This window comes from Agelaius phoeniceus, chromosome Z (assembly GCF_051311805.1).
Source record: "Agelaius phoeniceus isolate bAgePho1 chromosome Z, bAgePho1.hap1, whole genome shotgun sequence".
Lineage (NCBI taxonomy): Eukaryota > Metazoa > Chordata > Aves > Passeriformes > Icteridae > Agelaius > Agelaius phoeniceus.
The window spans coordinates 94,929,891-94,944,520 of record NC_135303.1 but is presented as its reverse complement, the minus strand read 5'-3'; the positions used below and the strand labels follow the sequence as shown (position 1 = coordinate 94,944,520).

Below are 14,630 nucleotides of genomic sequence, written 5' to 3'. Positions count from 1 at the left end.
CAAGATGCCCCTGTTGCTAAACCATCTCCAGCCCACACTCCACAGCCAGCAGATCGTTATTGGTTCCATTTCTGTTCTGAGGCTTCTCAGGAGAAAAATCCCAGCAAAAGGATTTTCATCAAACACGTCAGTGCCAGGTGATGGCACAGGCAGCATGGGCCGGCCGAGGTCACTGTGTCATCCCTGCCAGCCCAGGTGTCACAGCAAGGAGCAGAGAGCTCACCCTGTACTCACCCTGCGCTCACCCAGCCCTGCCAAGGGACCGGCTGCCAAAACAGAGCCGTGCCATGCATGCCAGTGTCTGCATGGCAGAGAGAGGACATGAAAAGCCACCGAGGAAGCTGCCACCTCCTCCCTGAGCTCTGCCCTGCAGGCCGGGCCATGGGCAGCCACTTTGGGAAGGCTGCATTTGCTGCCCATCAGCTGCTCTGTGTCTGACAGGAATTGAAATAGCCCAGGTTTGGGTCGGTGCTGAGCAGAAGGCAGTGAGGAGAAAGGGAGAAGGCTGTGCTGCAGGCCAGGTGGATCCAGGCAGAGCCAATTTGGGCAGCAGCCTTGTCTAACAGCATTTCATTTTCCACTTCTACTACATTACATTTCATTTTGCACTTCTGCTAGAACTGCATGTCAACAGCTTTCAAATATCCTCCTCAGTCCCAGCAGCCTGCTTCAAAGTGCTGTGTCTTTATCAGACCATTGATGGTCCTTCTGAAATGTGAGTCTCACTGGCCGCATCCAAACCTTGTGCTTGAAGAGCATTCCTAAAAATTAAAGCAGATTGGGCCTTTGGGGAAGAAGGGGCTGCAAAGCATCTCCTAAAGCATTTTCTACTCCAATTTCATTGTGAGGAAACACACCTGAAGGATGATGCAGGGATTAGGATTGAGACAAAGATGAGTTTGCTAGGTCAATTTTACTTTGAGAGCTTGAGAAGCACAGGAAGCCCAGGTGATGATCCCAGAGGGTTGAACACAGAGGTTTCACCCTCCCGGATATACAAGGGCCTTACCTTAAAACCACTGCTCTCAGCACGCAGCTGTCTCAACACTGCATTCATGTTTTCTCCTCTTTGTCCATGTGTAGAATTGAAATCCCTCTTGGGGAAGAAGCTTATTCCAAGTAAATTCCTAAAGAATTAGCTGAAAAAAACCCTGAAATGTTCTTTCATAGCCTTGTAGATTTTTAAAGCCTTTGACATTTGAAACACTGTTCCCCTGCAAGGCCTTTTCCTAAATCCCAGCTTCTCAGAAGGCCCAAGGGGACAGGGTTGGCCAAGGGTGGAGCTGTTCTGGATTTGTTGGTGGTGCCTGGTAGTGAACAGTGTGTTCAGAGCTGCTCTGCTGGTTCTGCCTATCACTTTGACAGGGAAGGAGGGTGCTGGGATATGATAAATCACTTCTAAATGCTGCTTGCAATGAAAACACTGTGCATAAACCCTCCTCAATGGTGTTAAATTTGTCTGCTAGATTTCTTCCCTCCCACCCCACCACTGCTGCTCTAAGATCCATTAGTAGCTCAGTCTTTCTTTGTGTTTTGTTTGACATTTATGCCCAGGTTCCCCAAAGTTTTGGGGGTTCTTTTTAAAATATGATATTGATTTTTTTTCTTGGTTTAAAAAAAACCTGAAATACACACACACACACACACACACTAAAGAAGCATGTCTCCATGGCTCAGCCCTGAGTGGTAAAGGAAGAGCAACAGGAAGGGTGGTTTGCGGTGCTGGAGAAAGTCTCTGCCAGGCTTAAAGGAGCATCCCATTTCCACAGGTGGCTTTTTTTTTTTTTTTTTTTAAATGGGTTATGGTGCTGGGAAGATCTGGAAAGAGTGCAAGTCCCTCATTCCAGTTTGGATGTCTTGTTTTAAGAAATGTGTTCTTTCAGTTCTTGGAGAGCATAGTTTTGGATTCATCCTCACATCCTCCAGTCTTGGTGGCTCTGTTGGTTTTTTATTTCCCTTTCTCTGCCCTTTTCCCTGCCCTCACTCCCCTGATGGATGCAGGGGATGTGATTCAGGCACTCATCACTGCTCTGCAGCTGCTTTACAGAGCTAAAACTGACTGGGTCTTTCACCCTCCTCTCATAGCAGTGGTGCAGAGTGAGGCACATGGCAGGGCAGGGCTTTTAGCTGTTGTTTTATCTTCTGGTTTGATGTTTAACACATGGGACAGAACCCCAAGCCCCTGCTCACCATGTCAGGCTAGGCTGCAGGGGAGCACATTGACAGCAACACAGTGGCTGCACCACAACCACCATCAATCAATCCGATAGAAAAAGGGTTTAAGGCCTCTGACAGCGCCATGGTGACTGAGCTGAGCCCAACCTGGGTCTAGCTTAATCCCTGATCTGTGTAAAGCCCTCTTCTGTGCTTTCCTGAGGCTGGGACAGCTGGAGAGGTTGCTCTCCATGAGCACAGGATGGCAGCTGTGGGCTGAAACTCGCTGAGCTGCCTCCCCAGTAGGGGATGGGCTTGTGAGGGATTTAAAAGAAAAAACATTACCATGTCTTTGTCAGTCTGCCATGCTCGCTTAAGCTGGCTGCTGGTGATTTGTAGTATTTTATAAAATAAAAACCAAATGCTTTCCCTTTATAAGGAAATATGCTATGAAGAGGGCTTCAAAGGAAAGATGATTAGTTACTATCCAACTGTTGCTAAATTCATTGCTTGATGGTCCATATACTGCATTTTTTAATGTCACTGATAGCTGATACAGACCATTGCCAAGCTGTTTGATAATTATTTATCAGCCATCTGCATCAGCATCATCTGCATGACCAGTGATGGCCAAAAAGCAGGAAGGAGAGAAAGGGCTTAAGCTGTAGGCAGGAAAGGGAAGGCAGAAACCAAGCAGCAAACAATTGGCACCTGGGCTCCATTGAAGACTAAAAGTGGGAAAAAATGGCTTAATTGAAAAATCTGCCTATTATGTGTGCAGTCTCCAAGGGGAAACAAACAAACCCATTCAAAGGAAGGGAAAAAAAGGCAAAGAATTAAAAAATCCTTGTGCTGTTATGCAGAATTGGGGGGTTTAACTTTTCCCAATCTCTTCCCAGTCTCAGGCAGAAATATTTCTATAACCAAACCATCTCCCTTTTTAAAGCATTTAGCTGGATTGAGTAATTTCTTAAGTCCTCCATCATCAGGACCAGTTTGGGTTTGGCAGCTCAAACACCTTGGCAAGGCCAGGACAACTTCAGTGGTTCTCCTTGTCCTGAAAGAGAGGAGAAAAGGGAAGTTAAGCTCACTGCAGAATCAAAGCCTCCTGCATTTCATCTTTTGGCTTAGATTGCTCACCATGGAGTATGAGCCATAAAAAAAGGGGAGGTGGCACCAAATTGAACTAAAAAGTGCCCTTTCCCAGTGCTTTTATTCCAGACATTCAAAGGAAGCTCATTTTTCTTCTAGCATTCTTTCCCTCATTTTAGCAGAACCATTCTCACCCCAGACCCCACTCAGCAGTTGTTCAATCTTTTGGCACTGGATCTGGACAAAGGAAGGGACACATCTGGGTCACAGGAAAGCACAGAGGGAAACCCTCCAAAACTGGCCAGAGAAAAATGAAATGCAGGAAGACTTACCTGCAGCTGGATGCTCTTTGCACTGGGCTTCCTTTAAAGGAATGGATTTGCTGCTGAACACATCTCAGGCTCAGATGTGACCAGGGAGAAGGTGGGATGGAGATGAGGAGTCAGACAGGGAATAACCAGGGAGATGCAGGGCCCAGGAACATCAAGGATGGAGAAGAGAAGGAACAGGGATTGTTCTCCTTGTTTAGATCCATCAGTGCTGAGAGCTTGGGAAGCACATGAGGGTACTAGAGGGATGCTGGGCAGGAGCAGGAGAACTCCAGGATAAGGGCAAGCTGCTCCCACTCCAGGGCTGGGCCAGGGAAGGAGGGGAATTATTTCTCTCCCCTTTCCAGTGGGATGCAGGTGCCACCCCATGCAGAGGTAGGAAAACTGCCTTGCAATCAAGGACAAAACCTGCCTGGCAAGCCCAGAATGCCAGCAGCCATTCCTCCTGGATTTCCTGCTTACAGGCATTTTAAGCTTGCTTTGTCTCAAAATGCCCTTTTTTGCCAAGGGCATTCCCATTTCTTTTGGATCCTGAACAGAGGTTTGGAAAGCTGACTTTGATGAGGGAACTGTTTCCTATTTTGATCTGTGTTAACTTGGAGTTTCCCTTGGCACCAAAATCAGGGGGTGAACCCAACCCTTGAAAGGCCATAAGATCCTAACTATCCAATCCCCAATCCCCTCAGCATTGGCTTGTGGAACCTTCTCAGGGTTAATTTAGCAAATTAAGGGTTTGGCAAGTTCAGGATCGAAACAACCAAAAAGATTCATGAAAAAGAAACGGAACTGAGGCTGGCTAAAAGCTGACGACTCATTACAACAATTCAGTGAAAAGGAAGCAGGAGTGATCCTATGAAAAACGCCAATCACTTGTTTTTAAAATTTTAAAAGTCTACCAGTAATTACATGCTTATAAAAACAGTAATACAATCAGAGTACTAATAATTTGGACAAATTAAATTAGGACAATATGAGACAATAGAGACAAAGAGTTACAGACAGTCCGGGTACCTTTTTCTGGGCAGCATAAGCCCGAAAAAGGACCCCCATTAACAAAGGATTAACCCTTAAAAACAACAGCCTGTTGCATATTCATACATCTCATACATGAGGAATAAATTCCATGCAGACACAGGATTCTGTCAACATCATCAACTTCTTCCTCTGAATCCTAACGGCGCCTTCGAGGCAGGAAGAAGTTAGTTTCTTCTAATAAGAGAGCAATAAATTCTTTTTCTCTGAAAGATTTAGGTGTCCTGTAGCTGCTATCTCGCTGCGAGTCCTTTCTTTAAAAAAAGTCTCCTACACAACAGAGTTTCTATTTTAACATTTTGTTATAACCTAAAACTATATTTAACACGCTATTGAAGAGAATTAATACAGCATTACTTTCTAACACAACGCATATCATATTCATTTTAATATTTGCGAAAAGCCACTCACAAAATACGCATTTTTCACATTTTCAATACTCACCAAGCCATCTGGCCAGAGTTCTGTGCCCACCGAGGACACAGCAACCAGCAGGGACCTTCCTCCCATTCTCCAGCACAGGCTTCTTCCCTCCACACGCAGGGAGCTGCAGACACTCAGGGAACACCGATTTAGTCACAACAGGAGAGGCACAAGGATAATTTGGAACTCGTTGCGACCTCAATGCCGCCTAGACCCAGGAGAAAGCACTCTTACCATCAGACGGAGCGGGGTATTTCCTGTACCGCCCTCTCTTCCCCCTACCCAAGGCGCATGAGCACACTGCCGCCATCATTGGAAGGGCAAGTGAGTGCCGCCCTCAGCCGCCATCTTGGGTGTGGCGTAAAAGTGAGCCTTTTTTGTCCCCCCTTTCCAGTTTTCACCCCTTGCAGAGGCAGGAAAACTGCCTTGCAATCAAGTACAAAACCTGCCTGGCAAGCCCAGGATGCCAGCAGCCGTTTCTCCTGGATTTCCTCTCCGCAATCTTTGGTACTGGCAGAAGCCACTCCCGGCTGAGCCGCCATCTTTGTTGTGGTACCCTTAAGCATCCCCCGCTCCTCACACAGGCGTTTCTCTTGTTGGCTGCCTCAACCCGGTCCCGACGCCGATCCCGCGCTCTCAGCGCCATTTTCTGCTGCTTTTCCCGGCGGGAGAAAACGGTTGGCGGGGTCAGCGGCACCGGAGCCCCGCGAACCGCGGTAGGGAGCGACGGCGACGCCTCTGCCGGAGTCCTGCCGCGGCCGCCATCTTGAGTGCGGCTGGAGCCCGACCCGGCTCACGCAGGATCCTGGTACGCGGGCGCTTCGCCGTCTTGAAACGGGAGCTCTGTCCCCTCCGCGCCTCCGCCGCCCGCCGAAACCGGCCCCGCCGCTCTCGTTCTTCCCAGCCACCGCCCCGCACGGCGGCCGCTCAAGCCTGGTCGCGCTCCTCTGCACTCCTCACTGTGCTTCACCGCTCCCCTCTGTGCACAGCACCGCTCTGTGCCCACAAGGTGGCAGCACCGCCCCGCTGCCCGGGCCGGGCTGGACGCGCCTTGGGGCAGGCAGGGAACAGAGACCGAAGCTGCCGGGGATTGATTTTGGAGTGATTCCCTTCAGCCCCAGCAGCTGTTCCTGCGGTTTAAGGGCACTTGGTTGGTTCATTCCCAGGTAAAAACGTTATAACATTGGTTTCAAAACGACTACGCATCTCTAGTCAGAGTTTCCTGCATTCCTGTACACAATAGAATGGATAGATTATTTCCAAATTATTCTTTCCAAATGGTTTTAGAGATAAATTCCAATTCTTTGCCCATACCTATAAAAACGAAAAACTTGACAGGTTTTGGTGTTCTACACCCACCCCTCCGTGTGAATTTTCTGGCAGCTTTTGGTCCCTCTGGGGCAGGGTAACCCAGCATGACCCCCCCTCATTCCCCACTCACCTGCTCCTCCATCAGCCTGGTGTGACCGTGTTCACAGGAGTCTTAGGATGAGGGAAGAGACGAGGAGTTGACTCCATGTTTCAGAAGGCTCGATTTATTATTTTATGATCTATATTCTATTAAAAGAATAGAAGAAAGGATTTCATCAGAAGGCTGGCTAAGAATAGAAAAAGAAAGAATGATTTCACAAAGGCTTGTATCTCGGACAGAGAGTCCGAGCCAGCTGGATGTGATTGGCCATTAATAAGAAACAACCACATGAGACCAATCACAGATGCACCTGTTGCAGCATTCCACAGCAGCAGATAATCATTGTTTACATTTTGTTCCTGAGGCCTCTCAGGAGAAAAAATGCTAAGGAGAGGATTTGTCAGAAAATGTCATGGCTACAGCCTGGCTCTCCCTCCTAGGGACATTGCAGTGCCCCAGATGAAATCAGAGGCCCCAAGTCTCCAGCCCCTCTCGCTCAGCCTTACTTCCTCACCCCCAAAGAAGGCACAGAAGGAATCAAACTGCCCTGGACAGCAGAGTGGTGCTTTATTCAAGCCCTTTCCACGAGTACATCTCTCCCAAAAGGGACTCTGCTGCAAGAATGGGGGGCAGCCCCCAGAAGTTCCTCCCCAGCCCCGCAGTCACAGGAGAGAGGCAGAAAGAGGGAGGGGCAGCAGAGAGGACACAGGAAGAAAAGTAAGAACGGGGTGCAGAATGAAGTTGAAAAAACAACCAAAACCAAAAACAACAACAAAACCTGGGATGGGCAGCATAACAGAGAGGGATTAAAAAAGAATGGGTTTTGGTTCCTCATCTCTTCCTCATCAATTCCCTTATTGGTGACATTCAGCAGTGGTGCCAAACAAGCACAGAAAACAAATGGAAGAAGAAATGCAGATAGTCAGCAGCCACCACCTATCAAAATTCATTTTAAATAGAGTTCAAAGGTCTCTAAGAGCAAGGTGAGGTGTAAATGGAGATACTCACGCAGAAGTACTGCCAGCTGCTATTTTCAACATTTCTTCTGAGTTTCATCTTCATTTGTTTATCTCTCACCTAAACAAGAGAAAAAAAAACGAAAGAAATGTGACCTTTCAGGCAGACAAAAAATGTGGTTGGTCCTTAAGAAAGCATTTTATTCTGCCTGTATAATAACCTGTTGGGAACAGTAGGAGCTTTTAGCAAAATGTCTCTGTGCTGTTGCAGTTGTTCTGCCACTGTGAGAAATCACAGGCACGGCTGCAAGGCTCCTGCAGCTCACCCTGGTGAGGGTCAGAGACCACTTATCCCTGCAGGGATCCCTGGGAATAATGATGGTGGGAAACGTGGAGGGAGCTGGATAAATAAATACTTGCCATTTCCTTACCAAAAAACCCCTCAAAACAAAGCTATAGAAACAGTTTGCCTCTGAATTAGGAGAATTTAAATTAATTCTTTTAGGTCTGCTTTTGGTTCAACATTCATCAATCTGAATTGGAATATGCATAGAGTAAGTAATTAAAGGTAGCTGAAATTTAAGAATAAATGTCTATTTCCTTGTTCATAACCTACATTGAAACACATTAAAACCCAGTGTTTTGCTTTAGAGCTGCTTGGCATTGACTTCATTCAGTCTTAGACTCATCAGGTTATAAAAACACGGGGAAATATATTCTTTGTTTCATGAAGAATGCATTATTAATTAGAAAGGCATAGGTTTAATCAGAGTCACTGCTGATACCAACATTGCTTGGCTAAGTTCAAAGTACTGACACAAGAACATCGTAACAAAAGCCATGTCCAACAGAGCCTCAAACATAAAGACACAGTTCAAAGTTTTTCAGATGTCCTACAGTTGCTAAGGTATCTCCAGAAAGGTGAGCAAACTGAAAACAGCACAGGAAATTTTAAACCCATTTCTCTTTCTTTCCCCTTAACTTTCTTGTGGGCAAGAGAAAACTCCTAATCCAGGGAATGAAATGTAATTTTCATACCTCAGTCATGAGTAGTCCCCTCAGTTTCAACCAGACCCAGTGTTCAGTGAAATCTTAGAAAGGCTCAGATCAGCAGTATGAAATTCCAATTCTATTTGTGAAAGGAGCTATTTTTTCTCCATTCCCCTCCCTCCCCAACATCAAGTGGGAAAGGCTCAAAATGAAAAATAATTCTTACAAAATTATACTTTGACCTAATAAGTTTGCTACAAGTTGCACCAGAAAGAGAAAGGAGAGCAGAATCAGAGGTTACCAAACTCAATAGAAAATCCAGCTCATGCTATCTCCAAAAGCCTCATTTCATTTATCCAGGATTTTTAAAAAAACCCCACATAATAAAAACTTCACATATTTTGTTAAATGCTATCATTTCTATCTGAAATATTAATTATTACTCTGCTTTTCAGAAGTGAATTAGAAAGTTTTCTGCACCCACCTTCCCCAAATCTGATTCTAAGTGCTTGCCAGTTTAATCCCTTAGGAAGCAAAAGCAGCCCCATGTGTCTCAGGATCAATAGAAACTAAACAACAAAGCTTGACAAAGTCTATTAAATTGTCAATAAAGTCAATAAATATTTTCCACTGTAGAGACAGCTATCACCAGCCTGTGAATTTTGCTTTAGTGAAGAATTTTAGGTTTAGTGAAGAAAAAACGAGGTCTTCCTTGCCAAATCAGTCAGGAGTTGTTCTACTCTACTGCCAGTATGGGGTGAGTGTAAACACCACATTCCTCACAGCATCACCCACAAAGAATTCCTCTTGAAAATGAAGGCTGCTTTTGAGTTGGACCCAACAGATGAGAACTCCCTGGTGTAGCACAGTGATGGCAGCATGGCCAGGCTCTGCACTGGAAGGCTGAGACCCAGCAGCAGATTCCTGACCAGATCTCCAAGGCTGAGTGTGCAGGGGTGCTGTGGTACCCCGGCCCCCCTGGCCGCACACTTCCAGCCACCATCACTTCCTCTCAGAAGGACAGGAGAGAAAATAAGAAAAGCAGGAACTGGAAAGCTCAGGCTAAAGTCAGGCAGGTCACTGATGAAACAGAGTTAACTTGAAAAATCTTATTTATCAGCAATTAAAAAGAGTATTATGTTATTACACACTATTATTAGACAGTCAGCCAGCCAGCCTGACCCCAAGCACGCTGCAGCATCGGGGCCAGGCAGTGCCCATCTCCCAGGAGCCAATTTACCCATCCTTCTCAAGGGAATTGACCTGCACACAGTTCCACAGTGGAGCTGCCAGGCTGCCAAGAAAAATATCTCTGGCTAAGAGTCAAACCCTAATACATAAACCTATTAAATGATTAAATGATATTGTGTTACTGGCTCTTTCTTCTATTTCAAATTTTGAAAATTATTCCCAAGAATTTTCAAAATATTTCATAGGAAAAAGGTCTTTTTATGCTAAGATGTAGGGTGTGCATGATTGAATGTTTCATTCCACATGCTTACAAGCTGAGCCTTGACCAAGTTAAGAGGTGGAAGGACGTGCTCATTGGAACGGAGAGATGGAAATAATGAAACTCTGAACACAAGAGAAAGGTTCACAGAAACATCAAAATTCCTTGCTGAGCCAAGACAAAGGAGATAATTTTATCCAACAGATAGAAAAGCTCAGGTCAGAATCGTGACCGTTGCTTCTCAAGAGCAACATCCACTGAAACACACAGTCTGCAGGTGGAATGAGGTTAAACCTTCCCAAAATGGGAAAAAACCCTTGACTCTGACCTCGATTATTTCATCATCTACACTTATTTACCATTTCAAAAATGGTACTAGGGTGTTCTTGTGACTTAAAAATCTTTGTCTGAAAAATCACCACATTAGAGAAAATTTTACATCAGGATAACCTTGTGTTGAAATTATCCAAAAGAACAGGATAAAGTGAAATGATCATGCTGCAGGCATTTTTCTCATTTTTAGCAAATAGAATGCACTCGTATTGAGGGATGTTTTGAACAAAACACATTCACATTACTGCACGATCACGTGAAAAATACTCCTCTTCATCTTCAGTATCTCTCACAGAATTAACACCAGGATGAAGTTGCAAAGTGAAAAATACTGTATAAGGAGTGGTATTGCCCCACACACGGGATACCTGTGTGCGCTTCAGAGAGATTCATCCTGAGTTTGCTCCAGCCCCTGGAAACACCATAAACATGAGGCAACCATGGGACTGTTCCACAGCTTCTCTCCAAGCTTGTGACATGGGTTTATGCTCCCAATAGCTACTGCAAGGAGTGCAAGTCAACAGCAAGGGGTGGCAGAATTGGACAAAAATACCAGCATTATTGGCACATGAGAAATTAAATATTGATTACCTGAAAGACCTGAACTCTGCACCTTACCTAGTGCAACTTCAATGCTGAGGCTTTGAAACAGACACTGTAATTTACAACTTCTAATTTTTATGTCCTGTAGATGTGAAATCCCCAGCCACCAATCCAGAGTAACCACCTGAGTAACCAACTATTTGCTATTAAGATTTTATACCACCTTCTCCAGAGTAACCACCTGAGTAACTAACTATTTGCTATTAAGATTTTATACCATTGTAAGCCTTATTGCTTACAATGTTCCTTTTCAGCAAACATACGGGTTGCATGACTACCTAAACTCAACGTATCCCCCACCATTTGTAAACTGTTACCAAGAGAAACTGTTTTTTCTGTGCTAATTGTTGACATCATATATTAGCAGGAATAGAGTGAGCATGGAGTAAGATTTTACACAGCAAAACAAAGAAGGCTCATAGACAGTAAACCCTGGATCCCAGCCCCAAAACCCTATTTTATACTCATTTCTTTGGCTTTGGGAAGACATTAGGACAGCCTGCAGCTTCGCAGAAATTGAACAATGACAATCCTAGCTAAAGCAGCTGTTCTGCAGATGCAAAGGAAGATGTAGAATGTTTCCTGGACAAGCAGCCTGAAAATGACTCTCTCACAGATGAATAAGCATCAACACAAAACACACTGTTACAAACCTAGTATTTCCATATAACAGATAATGAAAAACCATCTGTCCATTCTGGTTATTTGCCAAGCAGCCAGCCCAGCACACCATTTTACTACCTGTATCTAAGGTATCCTACTAATAAAGAATATTTCTTAACTGTTTTCATTTTGTCTGCACATGCTGATTAATAACTTCATCATTTAACCCACCTCTTCCAAAGTTAGTCATGTACATAACAAGGAGATTAATTCCTGAAAGTATAACTGTGCTCCTCTTTTGGATTTGGAGAAAAAAAAAAAAAGAGCTTCTTTAGTGCAATCAGTGAAAATTAGGGCCAACATCTTATTCTGCAGGAATTTCCCCAGTTAAGCATAATATTTCTATGGCCTTCTAATGATCAATATCCTGTGCTCTCAATATCCAGTTCCAGTCCTGGTTGTCTTTTAGATACCAGAAGCCAGCGGGTATTAAGAGATAAATTGTACTCAGCGCTACTTTAGTCCAACATGTAACATGAAGAGTATGTTTGCAATTAAAATTCACACAATGCAGTATTTGAAGTGAACACATTGCACTATCAGTAGCAGCACAAGGCAATGATGAAAAATCCACAATGGCGTGGTGCTGTGTGCTGCATTATGCAAATGGATGCAGCAAAGGTCAAAGCTTATCTCAATCTCATAATAATGTAGTCTAGGGAGAATAATTAATTTACAGTGTGCTTTCTTCTTTTGTGTACCACAACACTAAAAGCCATTTTATTTGGGAATTTTCTTGCTTTATATTGCAGAGAGAAATAATAGCAACGGCTTTCAATTTTCTCTTCAGGAACCAGGGCAGGAGGGAAGGCACAGCTCTTTATTTTCCATAGCAACACCAGGCTAAAATTAAGCACCAAAAATACTGCCTTTTAATTACTAAAATGCTGTTAAATTTCAGTGTTTAGGAATGAGATTGCTGTGCCCAACAGCTACCTCATGTTACAAGGGCACAAGTGTTTCAACAACTTCCATGAAGCAAGCAGTGCTCTAAGGATTCAGTTATATTGCACAGCTCCCTACAGAGGGTCACAGGTGAGATGTAGGATATATTTGTGAATTACTGAGGCCCTGTGCTGGGGATGGGAAGTGCGATCCAGAGCAAAAAGTTGGTGAAGCTGGACCATAAAAAGCCAGGATGCAAACCTGAGTCTGAGGTGCTGGTGGCAAGGTGGCAAACTGGTGTTCCATGAGTTCTGATTCTGATACTCTAATCCCCATCTTCTCCATCCACCGGGCCAGCTCTGTTTTCCTCTCTCTGCCAAAAAACACAAGAATTTCTCAGCTCTGTAAGAAAAATAGCCTCCAAGAGCGATGTTCAGAGCAGCCCAAGCTACCTGATGCAACCTCTTTTTCACACCTATTTTTAAATACGTGTTACACATACAGAGATTTTAAAAGAGTGGTCCTCTGACATAGGCCTCAGGAGAGCAGCTCTCTAAGCAATAGGATGAGATGTTGGTGTTCTTTCAAATCCAAGGGATCTTATTCCTTACTCTCAAATATTTGTACTGATTTGGCATTTTGAGCTGGAAGCTAAATAGAGCTGCCTGGGAATCAGAAGGGGTCACACTGCGCAGATGACAAAAAACTGCCATGACCAAGAAGCAGTAATTCTCTTACAGGAACCCATGTTTCACACAACTGCTTTACACAATTAACTGAGGACTAATTGATCCCACAGGAAATCTGTCATTCATCAGGAACTTTAGCTTCCCAATTCCAGCTTCACTTCCTGTAGCTTATTTTTTCCTTCTGTTTTCTAGGAAGCTGCCTGCTTGTGGTTGTTTCTAAGGAACCTGAACAACGTGACCTTCATGGGATCGAGTGGCTTCTAAAGCTCATTCCCTACTCCTTGCGCAGGTCAGAACAACTCTTGTGTGGTTTTTATGTCCCTTAGGTGACAAACTTGCACACAGGCAAGCACCTTTCCCCATCCCTAGAGATCATCTGTCACTGTTACCTCGAGTGTTCATCACAAGATGCAGAACTAGACCAGCGGCAATGCCATCCAAACTCACACAGATCCAGCTGTCCTTCTGTCAGTTACCTTGACACACTCTGGATGCAACCCCAGCAATTTCCAGGGAAGGTGGAAAAGCTGCAGAGTAGTTAATGTTGACAGTAGTTGCTAAAAGGTCATTCAGAGACATTCATTAGTTGTTTGCTGTAGCAGACAGTCATTATTATTGGCAGCAGAAATTGGCAGGAAGCACTGTTATTGTCAGAAAGCATTAAAAGAGTGTCATTTGTCAATAGGTGCTCTTCCACAGAGCAGCAGGCTAAGAAAACTCCGTCTCTCAATTTAACTGGAAAAAATAGCATAAATACCCAGACATGTTTTTATCTGCATCTCTGATGTGGGCATGGAAGATTCTTTAGGAACTCTGCATCAGCCCACTACCCTGTCTGGGAGCAGAAAAGCAGAAAACATGCAGAAGCATTTTACCCTGAATTTCAGTTTCTGGGGTTCTGCTCTGAGTTTTTCCAGAATGAAGAATCTCTGTGACTATCCACCTGTCAGGCTCATTTAGCACTAACTCTCTTTCTAAGCACAGAGACTTGGATGTTGCTATGTAAATGAACTCCGATCTGTTTGCCCTTTATTGGCAAGGGGAAAAAAACATAGTAAGAGTCAAGATCCCTTTTTTTTCCATGTATTTCAGCAAATGTAACCATAATACATTAAAGACTTGCAAGGTGGAAGTCAATTATAAATCCAAGTTGCATCCCTCTATAATTTTGCATTATGGCAGTACAATAATGGAATTAATAAAACTTGCATTTTTATGCTGTCAAGTTAGATTAAAAAGCATTATTTAGCCCTCCCCAAGCCTACACTCTAATAAATGTCAAGTCCCCAACTCTTAGGTATTTAAATATTTGCACAAGGAGTCTTTAATAATGAGAACACACACTGCAGGTACGTGTGCTGTTGTACTACTAAACTGAAATAAATAACCTGGGACAATTATTCCCAGTCCTAACAAAGCTGATTTGCTAATCAAATGTCAATAAAATGACTTGTTTTTAATATGGACACAATTGCACTAATAACTTAGAATTATTAAGTAAAGGCTTTCAGAAGGAACACAGAAGCACTGTTGGTTTTTTCATGGCACCCTTCATTCTCCTGCTGGCTTCCCTCACCTCAAGCATTCAGAATCCCTTTCATTCAATAAAGCAGTCAAAGG

The 14,630-nt window shown here is 44.1% G+C and overlaps 2 long non-coding RNA genes across 2 annotated transcripts; both read right to left on the bottom strand.

Annotated features, from left to right (window-relative positions):
* Positions 1-2,664: 2,664 nt before the first annotated feature.
* On the bottom strand, positions 2,665-5,749 carry LOC143692019 (uncharacterized). The gene is made up of 2 exons (XR_013179873.1): positions 5,052-5,749; positions 2,665-3,211 (listed from the first exon to the last, which is right to left on the bottom strand). It is a non-coding gene; the product is annotated as an uncharacterized LOC143692019 (long non-coding RNA).
* A 416-nt stretch (positions 5,750-6,165) lies between these two features.
* Positions 6,166-13,966, bottom strand: LOC143692124 (uncharacterized). The gene is made up of 4 exons (XR_013179990.1): positions 12,583-13,966; positions 7,450-7,518; positions 6,472-6,587; positions 6,166-6,260 (listed from the first exon to the last, which is right to left on the bottom strand). It is a non-coding gene; the product is annotated as an uncharacterized LOC143692124 (long non-coding RNA).
* Positions 13,967-14,630: the final 664 nt, after the last annotated feature.